Source organism: Schistocerca serialis, chromosome 11 (genome assembly GCF_023864345.2).
Source record: "Schistocerca serialis cubense isolate TAMUIC-IGC-003099 chromosome 11, iqSchSeri2.2, whole genome shotgun sequence".
Taxonomy (NCBI): domain Eukaryota; kingdom Metazoa; phylum Arthropoda; class Insecta; order Orthoptera; family Acrididae; genus Schistocerca; species Schistocerca serialis.
In genome coordinates, this window is record NC_064648.1 from 213,061,590 (window position 1) to 213,087,287 (window position 25,698).

A 25,698-nucleotide genomic window follows, 5' to 3' on the forward strand; every position below is an offset into this window, starting at 1 on the left:
TTATGCCTTCAAAGACTTTTCCTAGTACGGGAATTAGTGAAATTGGTCTGTAGTTTGCAGGATCTGATTTGACACAATTCTTAAAGACTGGAGTTACCTTGGATAGTTTGAGATGATCAGGAAAAAACCCTTCTATGAGACACAGGTTTATGGAATATGTTAATGGTGCTGCAATGTAATGTATGATTTCTTTCAATAGATTGTTTGACATATTAAAAATATCTGTACTGTATGAATTTTTCATTTCTTGGACTATTTTAAGAACTTCATGTTGGCATACCTCTTTGAAGTGTTTCAATGATGATCTGGCCCTATTATGATTTAGGTTTGCTCTCTTCAGATAATCTATACATGTTACATTGGGTTTACTGATCAGCTTTTTGAATTCATCAGCACAGCTTACAAAATATTTATTGAATGTATCTGCTGGTATTGGGACTGTCTTGTCAAAGTTTCTGACTTCACCTTTAACAGTATTAATTACTGACCAGGCTGTTTTGCATTGGTTTCTACTATTTTTTATGAAATTTGTGTTGTATCTTAGTTTCGCCAATTGCAACTCTTTCTTATACAGTTTCTTAGTGATTTTTTCGAGATCCTTAATTTCATTAGAATTGTTTACTTTGGCAAGGCACTTCAACAGCAGTAGCTTATTTTTTAGATTCTCCAGTTCTTTGGTGTACCAAAATTTTACCCTTTCTTGTTTTATGGTATTTCTTTTGAACAAGATGGGCTTTTAAAATACCTGTTAAGTAATTGTGGAATGTTTCATAAACTGTTTGGGCACTGGAATCACAGTTTTGAAATAATTTGTCCCAGTTTGTTATGCTCAGCTGGTGTGTTAGTTTTATGAGATTGTGTTTTGTTAATATTAAGGTATTAGATTTTGTTAACTTTTGTGCAGCCTTGCTCTCATCCCCTTTTATAAAATGTCTTAACTCTACTGTTAACATGGAGTGGTCTGAGAAAACAAATTCCTTTACCTTGGTGGAGTACATATCACATGCACAGTTGACAAAAGCATTATCCAAGCACGCTTGTAGTCTTGTTGGTTCTGAATTTACATGATGGAAGTTGTGCTGCCTTAGCATATTCAGTAACTTATTTACACTGGGTTTGTTACATGTTACATCAAAGCTTGAATTAAAGTCTCCCCCAATTACAGTTACATACTGTTTCCATTTCGTTATGTAGCAGAGTACACTGTCTAAATTATCTAAAAAAGCTTTATCATCTGAGTCAGGGGAATGGTAGATACATACTATGATAAGTTTCATTATATCACATATGATCCCGGTAGTTTCAAAGTGTTTCTCTACACATGCCCAACTAAGATCTAGTTCTCTACACTCTATTTCATTTGAAACATAGATAACAGTACCACCATGACGGTACTGAGATCTGCAAAAACTGTTTCCATATTTATAGCCTTCTGGTACATAGTATTGTATTTGTTCTGGTTTAAGCCAATGTTCTGATAGACATAAGAAAGAATACTTATTCTGTGGCAATGACTCCTCCAGAATTTCAACTTTATTTTCAAGACCCTGAATGTTTGTGACTTATCTGTGAGTTAGCAGGCTGGTTTTTCACATTTTTATTTTCTTCTTGGCTTGAAACCAAAAAAAATTATTACTGAATGACACAGATGTATTTTTCCTCTGGCTCCTCCTTAAGCGTTGCTGTGTTGCTGCTCCAGTCGTTGTTGGTTCTGCTGCTGTTGCTGCTTCTGCTGATAATGATGGTGCTGCTGCTGTTTCACTTATTTCTGGTGTTTGTTGTTCCATAACTGCTGTGCCTTTCTGTGAATTATTAACATTTGGAGTGTTCACTTGCATTAATAAAATTTCACATTTGTCTTGGAGAGGTGTAGCTTCACTGACACACAAAACAGATCTAGAAAGAACTTGCCTTTTTCAGATGATAGAACAATAATAAAACAAACCAGAGGTTACTGGGAAGAAATCACTAGTGCTGATGACATTACCATGTGTAAGTGGTTAGACTATAGGCCAGTTGTATTGTATTGAAACTTTGTTGGTAAAGGCTCAGTGGATAAAGTTGAGTGTTGGGACAAAAAAAACCATAAATATGTGACAGTAGAAAGACCTGAAATAGTGAGAAGATATAATCATGCAATGGATGGACTGAAAAGAAGAGGGGGCGTCTGTCTGATGAAGAACTGGCTTCAGACATGAGAGTCATACCAAGAAGAAGAGAAGATTTATGAGCAGCTACAGATATACGGTTTGATTCCATTGATCATTTGCCTTAGCATGACGTAGTAGCTCCAATTCGCGGCAAATTTCCAAAATGTACAGGGCATTCTAGAATTCAGTGCAGAAAATGTAAAGTACATTTATGTCTCCAAAAGGACAGAAGTTTTTTTGCAGTTTCATACGAAACTTTAAAAATCAGTGTTTTGAACCATTGTTGTTTAAATAAGACCAGTAATTTGGAATTATTTTTATTGTTTCTTTTGTTTTAAAGGGAAATAAAGAGTGGCATACTTCATCCATAGTGTAAACTTCAGTAATGTATGACATGAAGCTCGAGACCTGATGAACACAATTGTGTACATTAAATATCTAGAAAACTAGAGATCAGGTGAAATTTCTTCTTAGAAAAATGTTGTCAGGAGGATCACCTGAATGTAAAAATGATGTAAGATATTTTTTTAATAAGTAAATAAAAATCAGGTCTGAAAGGGTTAAAGGTCTATGTCAGATTGGGTGTTTTGCGTTTAGTATTAGTGATGTTCAATTGCCAGAATAGAAATTACTGGTCTTCCTGTTAAATATTGTTGTTTTGTGAATTTAAAAGTGATGCAAAGAGAATGCGAATTACAAAGAGAGTGAATAATGAGAACTCTGTTGGCTTCTTGTTTTAGCAGCAGCGTACACTTTTTTTTTATTATGTAGTTACTGATGATACGTTACCAGAGTGTTTTATTGGTCTGTTGTCCATGCTGCCCTGAAGTTTTGATTGTGTTGACAGACTAACCTGTAGCATAGCTAAGGATCTAGGCCAGGCTGGAGTGTTGTATGTTTTAACATAAGTAATGTTCAATTGCCAGAATGGAAATTACTGGTTTTCCAGTTAAATATAGTGGTTTTGTGAATTTAAAAATGATACTAAGGAAATGTGAAATACACTGTGAGTGAATAATGTGAACTCTGTTGTCTTCTTGTGTTAACTGCATTATACAAAGGTTTTTGTATAATGTAGTTCCTGAAAAAATGTTCCCAGTGTGTTTTATTGGTCTGTATGCCAGAGCTCCCATAAAGTTTAGGGTGTGATGATAGACTGACATGTAGCATAGTTAAAGGTCTATGTCAGGTTGGAATGTTTTGTGTTTAATATTAGTGATTTTCAATTGCCAGAATAGAAATTACTGGTCTTCCAGTTACATATAGTTGTTTTGTGAATTTAAAAGGGATGCTAAGAGAATGTGAAATACACTGTGAGTGAATAATGGGAACTCTGATGTCTTCTTGTATTAGCTGCATTATACACGGTATTTTTTATTATGTAGTTCCTGATAATATGTTGCCGGAGTGTTTATTGGTCTGTCTGCTAGAGTTCTCCTGAAGTTTAGGGTGTGATGTAGACTAACCTGTAGCATAGTTAAACGTCAATGTCAGGTTGGAATGATTTGTGTTTAATGTTAAAGATGTTCAATTGCCAGCATAGAAATTACTGGTCTTCGAGTTAGATATTGTTGTTTTGTGAAGTTAAAAGGGATGCTAAGAAAATGTGAAATACACTGTGAGTGAATAATGAGACATCTTTTTACCTCTTGTGTTAGCTGCACAATACGCAGGTTTTTTTATTATGTAGTTCCTGACAAAATGTTGCCAGAGTGTTTTATTGGTCTGTCTGCCAGAGCTCCCCTGAAGTTTATGGTGTGATGATAGACCAACCTGTAGCATAGTTAAAGGTCTATGTCAGGTTGGAATGTTTTGTGTTTAATATTAGTGATGTTCAATTGCCTGAATAGAAATTACTGGTGTTCCAGTTAAATACTGTTGCTTTGTGAATTTAAAAGGGATGCTAAGAGAATATGAAATACACTCTGAGTGAATAATGAGAACTCTGTTGTCTTCTAGTTTTAGCTGCATTTTACACAAATTTTTTTACTATGTAGTTCCTGATAAAATGTTGCCAGAGTGTTTAATTCGTCTGTCTGCCAGAGCTCCACTGAAGTTTAGGGTGTGATGAGGGACTAACCTGTAGCATAGTTAAAGGTCTATGTCAGGCTGGTATGATATGTGTTTAATATTAGTGATGTTCTATTGCCAGAATAGAAATTAGTGGTCTTCCAGTTAACTATTGTTGTTTTGTGAATGTAAACGTGACGTGAAATACACTGTGAGTGAATAATGACAAGTCTGTTGTGTTCATCTTTTAGCTGTGGCATACACTTATTTTTTTATTATGTAGTTACTGATGCAATGTTACCAGAGTGTTTTATTGGTCAGTTGTCCATGCTGCCCTGATGTTTTGATTGTGTTGACAGATTAACCTGTAGCATAGCTAAGGACTTAGGTCAGGCTGGAGTGTTATATGTTTTATAATAAGTTAAGATCAATTGCCAGAATAAAAATTACTGGCCTTCCAGTTAAATATTGTTGTATTGTGAATTTAAAAGGGATGCTAAGGAAATATGAAATACACTATGAGTGAATAATGAGTACTCTGTTGTCTTCTTGTGTTAACTGCATCACACACCGATTTTTTTATTAGTTAGTTCCTGATAAAATCCTGCCAGTGTGTTTTTTTGGTCTGTCTGCCAGAGCTCCCCTGAAGTTTAGTGTGTGATGATAGCCTAACCTGTACGATAGTTAAAGGTTTATATCAGGTTGGAATGTTTTGTGTTTAATATTAGTGATGTTCTATTGCCAGAATAGAAATTAGTGGTCTTCCAGTTAACTATTGTTGCTTGTGAATGTAATAGTGATGTGAAATACACTGTTAGTGAATAATGACAAGTCTGTTGTGTTCATCTTTTAGCTGTGGCATACACTTATTTTTTTATTATGTAGTTACTGATGAAATGTTACCAGAGTGTTTTATTTGTCTGTTTTCCTTGCTGCCCTGAAGTTTTGATTGTGATGACAGACTAACCTGTAGCATAGCTAAGGATCTATATCAGGCTGGAGTGTCGCATGTTTTATCATTGGTTAAGTTCAATTGCCAGAATACAAATTACTGGTCTTCCAGTTAAATACTGTTGCTTTGTGAATTTAAAAGGGATGCTAAGAGAATGTGAAATACACTGTGAGTGAATAATGAGATCTCTGTTGTCTTCTTGTGTTAGCTGCATTATACACAGATTTTATTATTATGTAGTTCATGATGAAATGTTGCCCGTCTGTTTTATTGGCCTGTCTGCCCGAGCTCCCCTGAACTTTAGTGTGTGATGATAGACTAACCTGTAGCATAGTTAATGGTGTATGTTAGGTTGGTATGTTTTGTGTTTAATATGAGTGATGTTCAATTGCCATAATAGAAATTACTGGTCCTTCAGTTCAATATTGTTGTTTCGTGAATTTAAAAGGGATGGTATGAGAATGTGAAATACACTGTGAGTGAATAATGAGTACTCTATTGTCTTCTTGTATTCGCAACGGCATGCACTAATTTTTTTATTATGTAGTTATCGATGAAATGTTACCAGTGTGTTTTATTGGTCTGTTGTCCATGCTGCCCTGAAGTTTTGATTGTGATCACAGAATAACCTGTAGCATAGCTAAGGATCTAGGTCAGGCTGAAGTGTTGTATGCTTTTTCATAAGAGATGTTCAGCTGCCAGAATAGAAATTACAGGTCTTCCAAATAAATATTGATTTTTGTGAATCTAAAGGGAAGCTAAGGAAATGTGAAATACACTGTGAGTGAATAATGAGAACTCTGTTGTCTTCTTGTGTTAGCTGCATTATACACAGATTTTTTTATTATGTAGTTCCTGATAAAATGTTGCCAGTCTCTCTTATTGGCCTGTCTGCCAGAGCTCCTCTGTAGTTTAGTGTGTGATGATTGACTAACTTATAGCATAGTTATAGGTCTATTTCAGGTCGTAATGTTTTGTGTTTAATATTAGTGATGTTCAGTTGCCAGAATAGAAATTACTGGCCTTCCAGCTAAATATTGTTGTTTTGTGAATTTAAATGTGATGCTATGAGAATGTGAAATACAATGTGAGTGGATAATTAGAACTCTGTTGCCTTCATGTTTTAGCAGCGGCATTCACTATTTTTTTTAATTTTGTAGTTACTGATGAAATGTTACCAGAGTGTTTTATTGGTCTGAGGTCCATGCTCCCCTGATGTTTTGATTGTGATGACAGACTAGCCTGTAGTTACTGATGAAATCTTACCACAGTGTTTTATTGGTCTGTTGTCCATTCTGCCTTGAAGTTTTGATTGTGATCACAGTCTAACCTGTAGCATGGCTAAGGATCTACGTCTGGCTGGAGTGTTGTGTGCTTTATCATAAGTGATGTTCAATTGCCAGAATAGAAATTACTGTCTTCCAATCAAATATTGTTGTTTTGTGAATTTAAAAGGGAAGATAATTAAGTGTGAAATACACTGTGAGTGAATAATGAGAACCCAGTAGTCTTCTTGTGTTAGCAGCATTATACACAGATTTTTTTATTCTGTAGTTCCTGATAAAATGTTGCTAGTGTGTTTTATTTGTCTGGATGCCAGAGCTCTCCTGAAGTTTAGTGTGTGATGATAGACTAACCTATAGCATAGTTAAAGGTCTATGTTAGGTTGGAATGTTTTGTGTTTAATATTAGTGATGTTCAATTACCAGAATAGAAATTACTGGACTTCCAGTTAAATATTTTTGTTTCTTGAATTTAAAAAGGACGCTATGAGAATGTGAAATACACTGTGAGAGAATAATGAGGACTCTGTTCCCTTCTTGTTTTAGCAGCGGCATTCACTAATTCTTTTATTTTGTAGTTACTGATGAAATGTTACCAGAGTGTTTTATTGGTCTGTTGTCCATGCTGCCCTGAGGTTTTGATTGTGATGACAGACTAATCTGTAGCGTAGCTAAGGAACTAGTTCAGGCTGGAGTGTTGTATGTTTTAACATAAGTGATGTTCAATTGCCAGAATAGAAATTACTGGTCTTCCAGTTAAATATTGCTGTTTTGCGAATTTAAAAGGAATGCTAAGGATATGTGAAATACACTGTGAGTGAATAATGAGAACCCTGTTGTCTTCTTGTTTTAGCAGTGACATACACTTATTTTTTTATTATGTAGTATTGATGAAATGTTACCAGAGTGTTTTATTAGTCTGTTGTCCATGCTGCCCTGAAGTTTTGGATTTTGATGAGAGACTAACCGGTAGCATAGCTAAGGATCTAGGTCAGGCTGGACTTTTGTATGTTTTAACATAAGTGGTGTTCAATTGCCAGAATAGAAATTACTGGTCTTCCAGTTATATATTGTTGTTTTGTGAACTTAAAAGGGCTGCTAAGGAAATGTGAAATCAGCGTATGCACATATTTGGCTGGTTTTCATCAATATGGTGCTTCTTTTGTTGATTTTATTTACTGCACTATGCAGGGCTATGTTGAATAGGACAGTGGAGAGGCTATCCTCTTGCTTCACACCTTTATTAAAGCCAAAGCTATCACTTGTTCTGCTAAGGACCTTTACTTTTGCTCTTGTCTCTGTCATTGTCATTCTGATTAGTCTTATTAATTTAGCACATATACCAACCTCTTTCAGTACTTCATATAGTTCTTGCCGATTTATGCTGTCAAAGGCTTGTTTGAAATCGATGAATAAGAAATGCAGATCTATATCATATTCATAGAACCATTCTATTATTTGCCTTATCACAAATATTTGATCAGTTGTTCCTCTGCCTGGTCGAAAGCCACACTGATATTCCCCTAGTATGCCTTCTGCACATTTCTGTATCCTTTCGTTTAATATACTTGTGAAGATCTTATAAGCTGTACTTAGGAGTGTTACACCTCTATATTTTTCACATGCTGTTTTGTCCCCTTTCTTATCAATGGGGACTATTATTCCAATTTTCCAATTATCTGGCATAGTTTCTGTTTCCCATATATCTTATATTAATGTGTGCAGTTCCTTTATTACAGCCTCACCACCAGTTTTTATTAATTCAGCAATTATGCTGTCTTCCCCAGGGGCTCGATTGTTTTTTGACTTGTGCACAGCCTGCGAGACCTCTTGTAGTGTTGGCTTTCTTGCCTCATTGGTTTCATTGTCTACTTCCAGCTCCACTCTTCCCTCCTGTGGAGCTGTCTCTTCATCTTGTAGGCTGGTGCTTAGTGTATCTTTGAAATACTCTGCCCATCTTCCCACTATCTGTTCTTCCTCCCTTATCATTTTCCCATCTTTACTGGAACAGGCCATTATTTTTGGTTGGAATCTATTCTTCATTTTGCCTATGGCATGATAGAACTTTCTTATTTCACTCTGTTCCTTTAGTTCTCCTAGTTCTTGAAATTTCTTCTTATTCCACTCTCTTTTCTTTCTCTTGCACAGTCTGTTAGCTCTTCTCCTTAATTCTCTATATTGTTCCACATTATTTTTGGTTTCTCTCTGTAGCACTTTTCTTCTTGCCCTGTTCTTTTCCTCTATTGCTGACCTGCAATCTTCATCAAACCACTCCTGGGTTCTTCTGTTCCTTCTTATGCCTATTACTTCCTCTGCAGCATCCTTAATGGCTTTTTCAAACCTGTTCCACCTTTCATCTACTCCTACTGTGGTCTCTTCACTGCTCAATTTTCTGCTTAGTGTTACTTGGTATTTTTTTACTTCATCAGGGATGTTCAGTTTGTCTGTATTCCATTTCATCATCTTTCCCATTCTGTTGCCCTTCGTTAGTGACAGTTTCTCTCTTAAGACTGATTTTATCAAAAAGTGGTCTGAATCACAGTTTGGTCCTCTGCAGCTCTGTACATCCATAACTGACGTGGAGTGGCATGCAATCACTAAAATATGGCCAATCTGATTGACTACTCCATTGGCTGCAGACTTCCAAGTACGCAGATGGATCCTTTTATGTGGAAAGCATGTACTTTTAATAATCATATTATTCCTTGCTGCGAATTGGCATAGTAAGTCCCCATTCTCATTGTTTTCTTCATGTACTGAATATTTTCCAGAAACTCCATACGGATGTTCATTCCTCCCTATTTTTCCATTAAAATCTCCTATTACTAGCATCAGGTCATATTTAGGTACTGCACAGCATACTTTTTCCAAGTCTCCGTAGAACTGCTCTTTAATTATATCCTCTTTTTCCTCTGTTGGTGCATGTGCATTAACTATTGATATATTCCTAAATTTACCTTTTAGTCTGAGTCTGCGCATCCTTTCATTTATAGGTTCAAACTCTAAAAGGCTTTTCCTAACCACCCTAGTTATTATAAACACTGTTCCAAGCTGGCCTGTGAAATACACTGTGATTGAATAATAAGAACTCTGTTGACTTCTTGTGTTAGCTGCATTACACACACATATTTTTATTATGTAGTCCCTGACAAAATGTTGCCAGACTGTTTTACTGGCCTGTTTGCCAGAGCTCCCCTGAAGTTTAGTGTGTGATGATAGGCTAACCTACAGCATTGTTAAAGGTCTATGTCAGGTTGGAATGTTTTGTGTTTAATATTAGTGATGATCAATTGCCAGAATAGAAATTACTGGTCTTCCAGTTAGATATTGTTGTTACATGAATTTAAAAGGGATGCTATCAGAATGTGAAATACACGGTGAGTGAATAATGAGAACTCAGTTGTCTTCTTGTGTTAGCCGCAATATACACAGATTTTTATACTATGTAGTTCCTGATAAAATGTTGCCAGAGTGTTTTATTGGTCTGTCTGCCAGAGCTCCCCTGAAGTTTAGTGTGTGATGGTAGACTAACCTATAGCATAGTTAAAGGTCTATGGCACATTGGAATGTTTTGTATTTAACATAAGTGATGTTCAATTACCAGCACAGAAATTACTGGTCTTCCAGTTAAATGTTGTTGTTTTGTTAATTTAAATGGAATGCTCAGGAAATGTGAAATACACTGTGAGTGAATAATGCAAACTCTGTTGTCTTCTTGTGTTAGCTGCATTATACACAGATTTCTTTATTATGAAGTTCCTGATAAAATGTTGCCAGAGTGTTTTATTGGTCTGTCTGCCAGTGCTCCCCTGAAGTTTAGTTTGTGATGATAGACCAAACTGTACCATAGATAAAGGTCTATGTCAGGTTGGAATGTTTTGTGTTTAATATTAGTGATGTTCAATTGCCAGTATACAAATTACTGGTCTTCCAGGTAACAATTGTTGTATTGTGAATTTAAAAGGGATGTGAAATACACTGTGAGTGAATAATGAGAACTTTGTTGCCTTCTTGTTTTAGCAGCGGCATTCACTAATTTTTTTATTTTGTATTTACTGATGAAATGTTACCAGTGTGTTTTATTGGTCTGTTGTCCATGCTCCCCTCAGGTTTACATTGTGATGACAGACTAACCTGTAGCGTACCTAAGGATCTACATCAGGCTTGAGTGTTGTATGTTTTAACATAAGTGATGTTAAATTGCCAGAATAGAAATTACTGGTCTTCCAGTTAAATATTACAGTTTTTGTGAATTCTAAACGGATGCAAAGAGAGTGTAAATTACAAGTTGATTGTATAATAAGAACTTTGTTGTCAACTTGATTTAGCAGTGGCATACACTTATTTTTTTATTGTGTAGTTACTGATGAAATCTTACCAGAGTGTTTTAGTGGTCTGTTGTCCATGCTGCCATGAGGTTTTGATTGTGACGGCAGACTAACCTGTTGCATAGCAAAGGATCTAGGTCAGGTTGGAGTGTTGTATGTTTTAACATAAGTAATGTTTAATTTCCAGAATAGAAATTACTGTTCTTCCAGTTAAATATTGTTGTTTTGAGAATTTAAAAGGGATCCTAAGGAAAGTTAAATACACTGTGAGTGAATAATGAGAACTCTGTTGTCTTCTTGTGTTAGCTGCAATATACACAGATTTTTTTTAACCTATAGTTCCTGATTAAATGTTGCCAGAGTGTTTTTCTGGTCTGTCTGCCAGAGCTCCCCTGAACTTTTGTGTGTGATAATAGACTAAGCTATAGCATAGGTATAGGTCTACGTCAGGTTGGAATGTTTTGTGTTTAATATTAGTGATTTTCAATTGCCAGAATAGAAAATACTGGTCTTCCAGTTAAATATTGTTGTTTTGTGAATTTAAAAGTGATCATAAGAGAATGTGAAATAAATTGTGAGTGAATAATGAGAACTCCGTTGTCTTCTTGTTTTAGCAGTGGCATGCACTTATTTCTTTATTATGTAGTTACTGATGAAAAGTTACCAGTGTGTTTTATTGGTCTGTTGTCCATGCTGTCCTGAAGGTTTGATTCTGATGACAGACTAACATGTAGCATGGCTAAGGATCTAGGTTAGGCTGGAGTGTTGTATGTTTTAACCTAAGTGGTGTTCAATTGCCAGAATAGGAATTACTGCTCTTCCAGTTAAATATTGTTGTTGAATTTAAATGGGATGCTGAGGAAATGTGAAATACACTGTGAATGAATAATGTGAACTCTGTTGTCTTCTTGTGTTGGCTGCATTATACACAGATTTCTTTATTATGAAGTTCCTGATAAAATGTTGCCAGAGTGTTTTATTGGTCTGTCTGCCAGAGCTCCCCTGAAGTTTAAATTGTGATGATAGCCTAAACTGTACCATAGTTAAAGGTCCATGTCAGGTTGGAATGTTTTGTGTTTAATATTAGTGATGTTCAATTGCCAGTAAAGAAATTACTGGTCTTCCTGTTAACTATTGTTGTATTGTGAATTTAAAAGGGATTTGGAATACATTGTGAGTGAATAATGAGAACTTTGTTGCCTTCCTGTTTTAGCAGCGTCATTCACTAATTTTTTTATTTTCTAGTTGCTGATGAAATGTTGCCAGAGTGTTTTATTGGTCTGTTGTCCATGCTGCACTGAAGTTTTGATTGTGATGACAGTCTAACCTGCAGCATAGCTAAGGATTTAGGTCAGGCTGGAGTGTTGTATGTTATAATAATAAGTGATGTACAATTGCCAGAATAGAAATTACTTGTCTTCCAGTTAAATATTGTTGTTTTGTGAATTTAAAAGGGATGCTAAGGAAATGTGAAATACACTGTGAGTGAATAATGAGAATTCTGTTGTCAGCTTGTGTTATCTGCATTATACACCGATTTTTTTAGTATGTAGTTCCTGATAAAATGATGCCAGAATGTTTTATTGGTCTGTCTGCCAGAGTTCCCCTGAAGCTTAGTGTGTGATGATAGACTAACCTATAGCATAGATAAAGGTCAATGTCAGGTTGGGATGTTTTGTGTTTAATATTAGTGATGTTCAATTTCCAGATTAGAATTTACTGGTGTTCCAGTTAAATATTGTTTTCTGAATTTAAAAGGGATGCAAAGGAAATGTTAAATACACTGTGAGTGAATAATGAGAACTCTGTTGTCTTCTTGTGTTAGCTGCAATATACTCAGAATTTTTTATTATGTACTTCCTGATAAAATGTTGGTAGAGTGTTTTATTATTCAGTCTGCCAGAGCTCCCGTGAAGTTTAGTGTGTGATGATAGACAAACCTATAGCATAGTTAGAGCTCTATGTAAGGTTGGAAGGTTTGTTTGTAATGATAGTGATGTTCAATTGCCGGAATAGAAATTTCTGGTCTTCCAGTTAAGTATTGTTGTTTTGTAAATTTAAAAGGTATGCTACAGAAATGTGAAATACATTGTGAGTGAATAACGAGAACTCTGTTTTCTTCTTGTTTTAGCAGCGGCTTGCACTTAATTTTTTGTTATGTAGTTACTGATGAAATATTACCAATGTGTTTTATTGGTCTGTTGTCCATGCTGCACTGAAGTATTGATTGTGATGTTAGACTTATATGTAGCATAGCAAAGGATCCAGGTTAGGCTGGAGTGTTGTATGTTTTCACATAAGTGATGTTCATTTGCCAAAATAGAAATTACTGGTCTTCCAGTTAAATATTGTTGTTTTGTGAATTTAAAAGGGATACTAAGGAAATGTGAAATACACTGTGAGTGATTAATGAGAACTCTGCTGTCTTCTTGTGTTAGCTGCAATATACTCAGATTTTTTTATTATGTGCTTCCTGATGAAATGTTGATAGAGTGTTTTATTAGTCAGTCTGCCAGAGCTCCCCTGAAGTTTAGTGTGTGATGATAGACAAACCTATAGCATAGTTAGAGCTCTATGTAAAGTTGGAAGGTTTGTTTTTAATGATAGTGGAGTTCAATTGCCAGAATAGAAATTACAGGTTTTCCAGTTAAATATTGTTGTTTCGTGAATTTAAAAGTGATGCTATGAGAACGTGAAATACTTTGTGAGTGAATAATTAGAACTCTGTTGCCTTCTTGTTTTAGCAGCGGCATTCACTAATTTTTTTTATTTTGTAGTTACTGATGAAATGTTACCAGAGTGTTTCATTGGTCTGTTGTCCATGCTGCCCTGAAGGTTTGATTCTGATGACAGACTAACCTGTAGCATAGCTAATGATCTAGGTCAGGCTGGAGTGTTGTATGTTTTAACGTAAGTGATGTTCAATTGCCAGAATAAAAATTACTGGTCTTCCTGTTAAATATTGTTGTTTTGTGAATTTAAAACCGATGCTAAGGAAATGTGAAATACACAGTGAGAGAATAATGAGTACTCTATTGTCTTCTTGTGTTAGCTGCAATATACACAGATTTTTTTTATTCTGTAGTTTCTGATAAAATGTTGCCAGAGTGTTTTATTAGTCTGTCTTTCAGAGCTCCCCCGAAGTTTAGTGTGTGATGATAGACTAATCTATAGCATAGTTAAAGCTCTATGTAAGGTTGGAAGGTTTTCTGTTTAATGTTAGTGATGTTCAATTGCCAGAACAGAAATTACAGGTCTTCCAGTAAAATATTGTGGTTTTGTATATTCAAAAGTAATGCTAAGGAAATGTGAAATACACTGTGAGTGAATAATGAGAACTCTGTTGTCTTCTTATGTTAGCTGCAATATACACAGATTTTTTTATTCTGTAGTTCCTGATAAAAAATTGCCAGAGTGTTTTATTGGACTGTTTGCCAGAGCTCCCCTGAAGTTTAGTGTGTGATGATAGACTTACCTATAGCATAGTTAGAGCTCTACGTAAGGTTGGAAGGTTTGTTTTTAATGTTAGTGATGTTCAATTGCCAGAATAGAAATTACAGGTTTTCCAGTTAATTATTGTTGTTTTGTGTATTTAAAAAGGATGCTAAGGAAATGTGAAATACGCTGTGAGAGAATAATGAGAACTCTGTTGTCTTCTTGTGTTAGCTGCATTATACACAGATTTTTTTATTATGTAGTACATGATAAAATGTTGTCAGACTCTATTATTGGCCTGTCTGCCAGAGCTCCTTTGATGTTTAGTGTGTGATGATAGACTAACCTACAGCATAGTTAAAGGTCTATGTCAGGTTAAATGTTTTGTGTTTAATACTAGTGATGTTCAATTGCCAGAATAGAAATTACTGGTCTTCCGGTTAAATATTGTTGTTTTGTGAATGCAAAATTGATGCTATAAGAACGTGAAATACTTTGTGAGTGAATAATGAGAACTCTGTTGCCTTCATGTTTTTGCAGCGGCATTCACTAATTTTTTTTTATTTTGTAGTTACTGACGAAATGTTACCAGAGTGTTTTATTGATCTGTTGTCCATGCTGCCCTGAGGTTTTGATTGTGATGACAGACTTACCTGTTGCGTTGCAAAGGATCTCAGTCAGGCTGGAGTGTTGTATGTTTTAACATAAGTGATGTTCAATTGCCAGAACATAAATTACTGGTCCTCCAGTTAAATATTATTGTTTTGGTGATTTTGAAAAAGATGCTAAGAGAATGTGAATTACAAATATAGTGTATAATGAGAACTTTGTTGCCTTCTTGTTTTAGCAGCGGCATACACTTATTTTCTTATTGTGTAGTTACTGATGAAATCTTACCAGAGTGTTTTATTGGTCTGATGTCCTTGCTGCCCTGAAAATTTGATTGTGATCTCAGTTTAACCTGTAGCATGGCTAAGGATCTAGGTCAGGCAGGAGTGTTGTATGTTTTAAAATAAGTGATGTTCAATTGCCAGAATAGAAATTACTGGTCTTCCAGTTAAATATTGTTGTTTTGTGAATTTAAAAGCGATCCTAAGTAATTGTGAAATACACTGTGAGTGAATAATGAGAACTCAGTTGTCTTCTCGTGTTAGCTGAGATATACACAGGTTGTTTTATTATGTAGTTCCTGATAAAATGTTGATAGAGTGTTTTATTGGTCTGTCTACCAGAGCTCCCCTGAAGATTAGTATGTGATGATAGACTATCTTATAGCATAGTTAAGGTCTATGTCAGGTTAAAATGTTTTGTTTCTAATATTAGTGATGTTCAATTGCCAGAATAGAAATTACTGGTCTTCCTGTTAAATATTGTTGTTTTATGAATTTAAAAGGGATGTGAATTACACTGTGAGTGAATAATGAGAACGCTGTTGTCTTCTTGCTTTAGCAGCGGCATACACTTATTTTTTTGTTATGTAGTTACTGATGAAATATTGCCAGAGTGTTTTATTAGTCTGTTGTCCATGCTGCCCTGACGATTTTAATTGTGATGACAGACTAACCTGTAGCATAGCAAAGATCTAGGTCGGGCTGGAATGTTGTATGTTTGAAAATAAGTGATGTTCAATTGCCAGAAAAGAAATTACAGGTCTTCCAGTTAAATATTGATGTTTTGTGAATTTTAAAGGGGTGCTAGGAGAAAGTGAAAAATGCTGTGAGTAAATAATGAGAACTCCGTTGTCTTCTTGTTTTAGCAGCGGCATACACTTATTTTTCTATTATGTAGTTACTGATGAAATGTTACCAGAGTGTTATATTGGTCTGTTGTCGATGGCACCCTGAAGTTTTGGTTGTGATGACAGACTGACCTGTAGTATAGCTAAGGAACTAAGTCAGGCTAGAGTGTTGTATGTTTTAACATAAGTGATGTTCAATTGCCAGAATAGATATTAGTGGTCTTCCAGTTAAATACTGTTGCTTTGTGAATTTAAAAGGGATGCTAAGAGAATGTGAAATACACTGTGAGTGAATAATGAGAAATCTGTTGTCGGGTTGTGTTAGCTGCATTAAACACCGATTTTTTTATTTTGTAGTTCCTGATAAAATGATGCCAGAGTGGTTTATTGGTCTGTCTGCCAGAGCTCCCCTGCAGTTTAGTGTGTGATGATAGACTGACCTATAGCATAATTAAAGGTCTATGTAAAGTTGGAATGTTCTGTGTTTAATATTAGTGATGTTGAATTGCCAGAATAGAATTTACTGGTCTTCCAGTTAAATATTGTTGTTTTATGAATTTAAAAGGCATGCTAAGAGAATGTGAAATACACTGTGAGTGAATAATGAGAACTCTGTTGTCTTCTTGTTTTAGCAGCTGCTTACACTTATTTCTTAATTATGTAGTTTCTGATGAAATTTTACCAGAGTGTTTTGTTGGTCTGTTGTCCATGCTGCCCTGAAGTTTTGGTTGTAACGACAGACTAACCTGTAGCATTGCTAAGGATCTAGGTCAGGCTGGAGTGTTTTATGTTTTAACATAAGTGATGTTCAAGTGCATGAATAGAAATTACTGGTCATCCAGTTAAATAGTGTTGTTTTGGGAATTTAAAAGGGATGCTAAGAGAATGTGAAATATATTGTGAGTGAATGATGAGAACTCTGTTGTCCTCTTGTTTTAGCAGCTGCATACACTTATTTTTTTTATTATGTAGTTCCTGATAGAATGTTGCCAGAGTGTTTTATTGGTCTGTCTGGTAGAGCTCCTTTGAAGATTAGTGTGTGATGATAGACTGTGCTATACCATAGATAAAGGTCAATGTCAGGTGTGAATTCTTTGTGTTTAATATTAGTGATGTTCAATTGCCAGTATGGAATTTACTGGTCTTCCAGTGAAATATTGTTGTTTTGTGAATTTAAAAGGGATGCTAAGGAAATGTTAAATACACTGTGAGTGAATAATGAGAACTCTGTTGTCTTCTTGTTTTAGCAGCGGCTTACACTTATTTTTTTGTAATGTAGTTACTGATGAAATGTTACCAAAGTGTTTTATTGGTCTGTTGTCCATGCTGTCCTGAAGTATTGATTGTGATGACAGACTAACCTGTAGCATTGCTAAGGATCTAGGTCAGGCTGGAGTGTTTTATGTTTTAACATAAGTGATGTTCAAGTGCATGAATAGAAATTACTGGTCATCCAGTTAAATAGTGTTGTTTTGGGAATTTAAAAGGGATGCTAAGAGAATGTGAAATATATTGTGAGTGAATGATGAGAACTCTGTTGTCCTCTTGTTTTAGCAGCTGCATACACTTATTTTTTTTATTATGTAGTTCCTGATAAAATGTTGCCAGAGTTTTTTATTGGTCTGTCTGGTAGAGCTCCTTTGAAGCTTAGTGTGTGATGATAGACTGTGCTATACCATAGATAAAGGTCAATGTCAGGTGTGAATTCTTTGTGTATAATATTAGTGATGTTGAATTGCCAGTATAGAATTTACTGGTCTTCCAGTGAAATATTGTTGTTTTGTGAATTTAAAAGGGATGCTAAGGAAATGTTAAATACACTGTGAGTGAATAATGAGAACTCTGTTGTCTTCTTGTTTTAGCAGCGGCTTACACTTATTTTTTTGTAATGTAGTTACTGATGAAATGTTACCAAAGTGTTTTATTGGTCTGTTGTCCATGCTGTCCTGAAGTATTGATTGTGATGACAGACTAACCTGTAGCATTGCTAAGGATCTAGGTCAGGCTGGAGAGTTTTATGTTTTAACATAAGTGATGTTCAAGTGCATGAATAGAAATTACTAGTCATCCAGTTAAATAGTGTTGTTTTGGGAATTTAAAAGGGATGCTAATAGAATGTGAAATATATTGTGAGTGAATGATGAGAACTCTGTTGTCCTCTTGTTTTAGCAGCTGCATACACTTATTTTTTTTATTATGTAGTTCCTGATAAAATGTTGCCAGAGTGTTTTATTGGTCTCTCTGGTAGAGCTCCTTTGAAGATTAGTGTGTGATGGTAGACTGTGCTATACCATAGATAAAGGTCAATGTCAGGTGTGAATTCTTTGTGTTTAATATTAGTGATGTTCAATTGCCAGTATAGAATTTACTGGTCTTCCAGTGAAATATTGTTGTTTTGTGAATTTAAAAGGGATGCTAAGGAAATGTTAAATACACTGTGAGTGAATAATGAGAACTCTGTTGTCTTCTTGTTTTAGCAGCGGCTTACACTTATTTTTTTGTAATGTAGTTACTGATGAAATGTTACCAAAGTGTTTTATTGGTCTGTTGTCCATGCTGTCCTGAAGTTTTGATTGTGATGACAGACTAACTTGTAGCACAGCTAAGGATCTAGGTCAGGCTGTAGTGTTGTATGTTTTAACATTAGTGATGTCCAATTGCCAGAATATAAATTACTGGTCTTCCAGTTAAATATTGTTGTTTTGTGAATTTTATAGGGATTCTAAGGAAATGTGTAATACACTGTGAGTGAATAATGAGAACTCTGTTGTCTTCTTATGTTAGCTGCAATATTCACAGATTTTTTTTATTATGTAGTTCCTGATAATATGTTGCCAGAGTGTTTTATTGTATCTGTTTGCCAGACCTCCCCTGAAGTTTAGTGTGTGATGATAGGCTAACCAATAGGATAGTTAAAGGTCTATGTGAAGTTGGAATGTTTTGTGTTTAATATTAGTGATGCTCAATTGCCAGAATAGAAAATACTGGTCTTCCAGTTAAGTATTGTTGTTTTGTGAATTTAAAAGGGATGCTAAGATAATGTGAAATAGACTGTGAGTGAATAATGGGAACTCTATTGTCTTCTTGTTTTAGCCGCTGCGTACACTTATTTCTTAATTATGTAGTTACTGATGAAATGTTACCAGAGTGTTTTATTGGTCTGTTGTCCATTTTGCCCTGAGGTTTTGGTTGTGATGAGAGACTAACCTGTAGCATAGCTAAGGATCTAGGGCAGGCTGGAGTGTTGTATGTTTTAACGTAAGTGATGTTCAATAGCCAGAATAGAAATTACAGGTCTTCCAGTTAAATATTGTTATATTGTGAATTTAAAAGGGATGCTAAGAGAATGTGAAATATGCTGTGAGTTAATAATGAGAACTCTGTTGTCCTCTTGTTTTAGCAGTGGCATACAGTTTTTTTTTATTATGTAGATACTGATTAAGTGTTACCTGAGTGTTTTATTGGTCTGTTGTCCATGCTGCCCTGAAGTTTTGATTGTGATGACAGACTAACCTGTAGCATAGCTAAGGATCTAGGTCCGGCTGGAGTGTTGTATGTTTTAACATAGGTGATGTTCAATTGCATGAATAGAAATTACTGGTCTTCCAGTTAAATATAGTTGTTTTGTGAATTTAAAAGGGATGCAAAGGAATTGTGAAATACACTGAGAGTGAATATTGAGAACTCTGTTGTCGTCTTGGGTTAGCTGCAATATACACAGATTTTTTTATTATGTAGTTCCTGGTGGTTCATGGTGTGGGTTCCTGTAGTCACGTCCTGGTTCATGAACCACGGGCAACGTATGAGTGGCCAAGTAAGTGGTCCCAACAGTCAGGATACCAGTTACCTTGGAATAAGGCTGGGCATCTCGGACATATTCTGAGTTGTGGTCACCTTTGTGCTCATACGGCAAAGACTACCAAATCCACTCGTTAGTCCCTCAGCCTTCAGGGGTTAAACCCAATGGGACTCGGGGCAAGTAAGTCTAGCAACCTGCTTCCCTGGTACTTTAAATATGACACTGGCAATAATCAGAGCAAAATGCCTCGGACCTTTGGAGGTGACGGAGTCCCACCTCTAACTGACAAACCAGGGACTCCTAAGATACGACTTGGCAAACAAATGGTAATGAGATGGGGAGCTATTAATATCAATGTGGGCTACTCTGGGAAGAAGGTAGAGCTGGCAGAGGCTGCAAGTAAGATGGGGCTGGATGTTTTAGCTGTTAGTGACTTTTGGGTAAGGGGTGAGAAAGAAGAGGAAGTGTGAGAATACAAGGTCTACCTGTCAGGCGTCAAAGCAGGAATAGCACAATGGGGTGTAGGGCTTTACATCAGGAAAGAAATGGAACCCAGCATAGTTGCAATAAGGTATGTAAACGAACGACTGATGTGGATAGATTTGACAGTGTCTAGCAAGAAAATTAGGATTGTGTCAGTATATTCACATTGTGAAGGGATAGATCAAGATAAGATGGATAGTTTTTATGAGGCACTCAGTGATGTAGTTGTTAGAGTAAAGGACAAGTGTTCTTCTCACGGGTGATTTTAACGCCAGGATTGGAAATCGAACAGAAGGGTATGAAAAGGTTATGGGTAAATTTGGAGAGGATATGGAGGCCAACAGGAACGGGAAACAACTCTTGGATTTCTGTGCCAGTATGGGCTTAGTAATCACAAACTCCTTTTTTAAACATAAGAACATTCACCGGTACACTTGGGAAGGCAGGGGGACCAGATCTATCATTGACTATATAATAACAGATCAGGAATTCAGGAAGGCTGTGAGAGACACACGTGTATTCAGGGGATTCTTTGATGACACTGATCATTATTTAATCTGCAGTGAAATTGGGATTGTGAGGCCGAAAGTGCAGGAGGTCAGGTCCATATGTAGGAGTATAAGAGTGGAGAAACTTCAGGATAAGGAAATCAGGCACAAGTACATAACAGCGATCTCAGAAAGGTACCAGTTAGTTGAATGTAGTCAATTACAGTCATCGGAAAAGGAATGGACAAGGTACAGGGACACAGTACTAGAAGTGGCTAAAGAATGTCTTGGAACAGTAGTGTGTAAAAGTAGGATGAAGCAAACAGCTTGGTGGAATGATACAGTCAAGGCAGCCTGTAAAAGGAAAAAGAAGGCGTATCAAAAATGGCTACATACCAGAACCCAGGTAGACAGAGAAAGTTATGTTGAAGAAAGAAACAAAGCCAAACAGATAATTGCAGCATCCAAGAAGAAATCGTGGGAAGACTTTGGAAACAGGTTGGAGACTATGGGCCAAGCTGGTGGAAAACCATTCAGGAGTGTAATTAGCAGTCTTCAAAAGGGAGGTAAGAAGGAAATGACAAGTATTTTGGACAGGTCAGGAAAACTGCTGGTGAATCCTGTGGATGCCTTGGGCAGATGGAGGGAATATTTTGAAGAGTTGCTCAATGTCGGTGAAAATGCGATCAGTAATGTTTCAGATTTCGAGGTAGAATGGGATAGGAATGATGATGGAAATAGGATCACATTTGAGGAAGTGGAAAAAATGGTCAATAGATTGCAGTGCAATAAAGCGGCTGGGGTGGATGAAATTAAGTCGGTACTCATCAAATACAGTGGAATGTCAGGTCTTAAATGGCTACACAGGATAATTGAAATGGCCTGGGAGTCGGGACAGGTTCTATCAGACTGGACAAAAGCAGTAATCACACCAATCTTTAAACATGGAAACAGAAAAGATTGTAACAACTACAGAGGTATCTCTTTAATCAGCGTTGTGGGTAAAATCTTCTCAGGTATTGTTGAAAGGAAAGTGCGAGTATTAGTTGAGGACCAATTGGATGAAAATCAGTGTGGTTTTAGGCCTCTTAGAGGTTGTCAGGACCAGATCTTTAGCTTACGGCAAATAATGGAGAAGTGTTATGAGTGGAGCAGGGAATTGTATCTATGCTTTATAGATCTAGAAAAGGCATATGACCGGGTTCCTAGGAGGAAGTTATTGTCTGTTCTACAAGATTATGGAATAGGAGGCAAACTTTTGCAAGCAATTAAAGGTCTTTACATGGATAGTCAGGCAGCAGTTAGAGTTGACGGTAAATTGAGTTCACGGTTCAGAGTAGCTTCAGGGGTAAGACAAGGCTGCAACCTGTCTCCACTGTTGTTCATATTATTTATGGATCATATGATGAAAACAATAGACTGGCTGGGTGAGATTAAGATATGTGAACACAAAATAAGCAGTCTTGCATATGTGGATGACTTAGTTGTGATGGCAGATTCGATTGAAAGTTTGCAAAGTAATATTTCAGAGCTAGATCAGAAATGTAAGGACTATGGTATGAAGATTAGCATCTCCAAAACGAAAGTAATGTCAGTGGGAAAGAAATATAAACGGATTGAGTGCCAAATAGGAGGAACAAAGTTAGAACAGGTGGACAGTTTCAAGTACTTAGGATGCATATTCTCACAGGATGGCAACATAGTGAAAGAACTGGAAGCGAGGTGTAGCAAAGCTAATGCAGTGAGCGCTCAGCTACGATCTACTCTCTTCTGCAAGAAGGAAGTCAGTACCAAGACTAAGTTATCTGTGCACCGTTCAATCTTTCAACCAACTTTGTTGTATGGGAGCGAAAGCTGGGTGGATTCAGGTTACCTTATCAACAAGGTTGAGGTTACGGATATGAAAGTAGCTAGGATGATTGCAGGCACTAGTAGATGGGAACAATGGCAGGAGGGTGTCCACAATGAGGAAATCAAAGAAAAACTGGGAATGGACTCTATAGATGTAGCAGTCAGGGCAAACAGTCTTAGATGGTGGGGTCATGTTATACGCATGGGAGAACCAAGGTTATCCAAGAGACTCATGGATTCAGCAGTAGAGGGTAGGAGGAGTCGGGGCAGACCGAGGAGAAGGTAACTGGACTCGGTTAAGAATGATTTTGAAGTAATAGGTTTAACATCAGAAGAGGCACCAATGTTAGCATTGAATAGGGGACCATGGAGGAACTGTATAAGGGGGGCTATGCTCCAGACTGAACGCTGAAAGGCATAATCAGTCTTAAATGATGATGATGATGATGATGATGATGTAGTTCCTGATAAAATGTTGCCAGAGTGTTTTATTGGTCTGTCTGCGAGAGCTCCCCTGAAGTTTAGTGTGTGATGATAGACAAACCTATAGCATAGTTAAAGGTCTATGTAAGGTTGGAATGTTTTGTGTTTAATATTAGTGATGTTCAATTGCCAGAATAGAATTTTCTGGTCTTCTATCTAAATACTGTTGTTTTGTGAATTTAAAAGGGATGCTAAGGAAATGTTAAATACACTGTGACTGAATAATGAGAACTCTGTTGTCTTCTTGTTTTAGTAGCGGCTTACACTTATTTTTTTATTATGTAGTTACTGATAAATATGATGTTAGTATCTTTAGGCCTTTATCAATGTTGTCAGGTTTCTTAAAAATAATAGAAAGGATAATGTATCAGAGACTATACAAATTTCTTATCAAGAATAGATTATTGGTTAACGCGCAAAATGGTTTCCATAAAAATTAATCAACTGAAACAGCTGTCTTCAATTTTTTGCAACTTGTTCTAAATTCCATAAACAAAAAGGAATTAAATTGTGGATTGTTTTTAGACCTATCAAAGGCCTTTGATGTCATCGACCATAAGTTACTGCTTAGGAAGTTATATGCCTATGGGATACGTGGAGTTGCCCACAAATGGTTTGAATCATATCTGTCAGACAGGTATCAGAAGGTGGAGATAAGCTAGGCAGATAGGACATATTCATCAAGATTCGAGAGAGTTTTGTATGGAGTACCCCAGTGATCTGTATTAGCGCCATTACTGTTTTTAATATTTATCAATGACTTACCAAGTCAACTATCTGAAGCAGAGGCAGTACTGTTTGCTGATGATACAAGTTTGTTTGTTAAAGCAAATAGTGAAGCTGACTTACAGGAAAAACTCACATTAGCAACAGATGAAGCAGACAGATGGCTTAATGAAAACAGACTCATTGTGAATGCCAAAAAAACAACGTGGATCAACTTCAGACATATTACAAATAAAATAAAAACTAACCTTACAGTAGAACTGGGTAAGTGTAAGATTGAACATGCATCATACACTAAATTCTTGGGAGTATGGTTTGATGAACACTTAAGATGGGAAAAGCATGTAATATCATTGAACAAAAAATTAAGTCAAACATGTTATATACTTAGAATGCTTAAAAGCTCATGTAATATTAAAACAGTGTTATGTGTTTATTTCTCATTCATGCACAGTTTATTAAGATACGGTGTACAGTTTTGGGGGAACATCAGTCTAACAAAACACTCATTTAGACTACAAAAGACGGCAGTCAGAATAATAAAAGGTATAGGATATAGAGACTTTTGTAGGCAAGCTTTCAAAGAATTAAAAATCATGAGACTACCATCTTTATACATATATGAAAGCATATGTTTCTTAAAAGAACACGAGGAATTTTCAACATTAAACAGAGAATTTCACAACCACGAAACAAGGAATAGGAATGATTTCCACAGTGAAATTCATAAAACAGCTATGTATCACAAAAGTGTACTATACCAACCCAAAATCCTCTACAGTGCTCTCCCCAAAAAACTAAAAATAATACCAAAACTGTACATATTTAAAAGAGAATTAAACAACATGTTATTGAGCAATAGTTTCTACAGTATTGAAGAGTTTATGAATCGTTGACAATAAAAGTGCAGTTAATATTACCCTGACATAATAAATATGTGTAATTGCTCACATTTAAATACTTGCTGTTTCTATGAACGTGTGAAACAGTGTTAATGTAAGAATGTAAATAACCTTTGATGTGAGAACCACTAACTTTTTTTTTTGTATGTTGTTATCGTACTTGCATATTTTTATGTTAATGTTCTAAAAGTTCTATTAAAATTATGATGTCTAAAAGACAAGTAAATTCAATTACAAATTTTCATGTACATGTATTTTAAATTGTAATGTTTATTGACAAGTATTATGTCATTTCGATGATGTACTACAAGGACACTAATAAATTGAATTGAATTGAATTGAACCTGATGAAATGTTACCAGAGTGTTTTATTGGTCTGTTGTCCATGCTGCCCTGAAGTTTTGATTGTGAAGACAGACTAACCTGCAGCATAGCTAAGGATCTAGGTCAGGCTGGAGAGTTGTATGATTTAACATAAGTGATGTTCAATTGCCAGGATAGAAATTACTGGTCTTCCAGTTAAATATTGTTGTGTTGTGAATTTAAAAGGGATGTGAAATACACTGTGATTGAATAATGAGAACTCTGTTGTCTTCTTGTTTAGCAGCGACGTACACTTATTTTTTTCTTATGTAGTTACTGATGAAATGTTACCAGAGTGTTTTATATGTCTATTGTCCATTCTGTCCTGAAGTTTTGATTGTGATGAAAGACTAACCTGTAGCATAGCTAAGGACCTAGGTCAGGCTGGAGTGTTGTATGTTTTAACATAAGTGATGCTCAATTGACAGAATAGAAATTACAGGTCTCCCTGTTAAATATTGTTGTTTTGTGAATTTAAAAAGGATGCTAAGGAAATGTGAAATACACTGTGAGTGAATAACGAGAATTCTGTTGCCAGCTTGTGTCAGCTGCATTATACACAGATTTGTTTATTATGTAGTTCCTGAGAAAATGTTGCCAGAGTGTTTTATTGGTCTGTCTGCCAGAGCTCCCCTGAAGTTTAGTGTGTGACGATAGACTGACCTATACCATAGATAAAGGGCAATGTCAGGTTGGAATGTTTTGTG